The following is a 586-nucleotide window of genomic DNA, read 5'->3' on the forward strand; positions in this document are numbered from 1 at the left end:
AAACTGGGGGTGTGTATGTGCAAAGACTGCAGAGGGAAGGAAGGGAAACAGGGACAGATGCAGGGTGGATCAGGAGACAACCCACTGAATACAGACAACTGAGAGCATGATGAGAGAGGGACAGTGTGGTAGGGGAAAGGATGAAATAAGAGAAAAGATGCCAGCTTAACCATTTTAGCTGTTAGGGGAACTTTCTCCAGGCAGCCAATGGAAAGGCTCATAATTTGTTTAATTTAAAATTCAACCTGAAATATGTGATGATCACATGCTGGATCTGCATCTTTCTTCAGTCTGCTCAAAGTGACTTTCATTCATGTAGGGACCACCATGTCTCCACAATAATAATCCTTCCTACACAATACTCAGCCCTTGTTTACCAAGTCAGAAGAGAAGTCAAAATCAGGTCTCTCTCTAAAAGGGAAACTGCAAACATTAGACACCAGTCTACTGGGACAACTTCCAGTTCAATATTTTGATGAACTGAAAACTAACTCAAAGCTCAACAAAACTTCTTCATATTATGTACCAGGTTTTTTTTTGGTTTTTTTTTTGGTTTTTTTTTAAAAACTGAAGTATCAAAATAAAG

This window comes from Chelonia mydas, chromosome 2, assembly GCF_015237465.2.
Source record: "Chelonia mydas isolate rCheMyd1 chromosome 2, rCheMyd1.pri.v2, whole genome shotgun sequence".
NCBI classification, from domain to species: Eukaryota; Metazoa; Chordata; order Testudines; family Cheloniidae; genus Chelonia; species Chelonia mydas.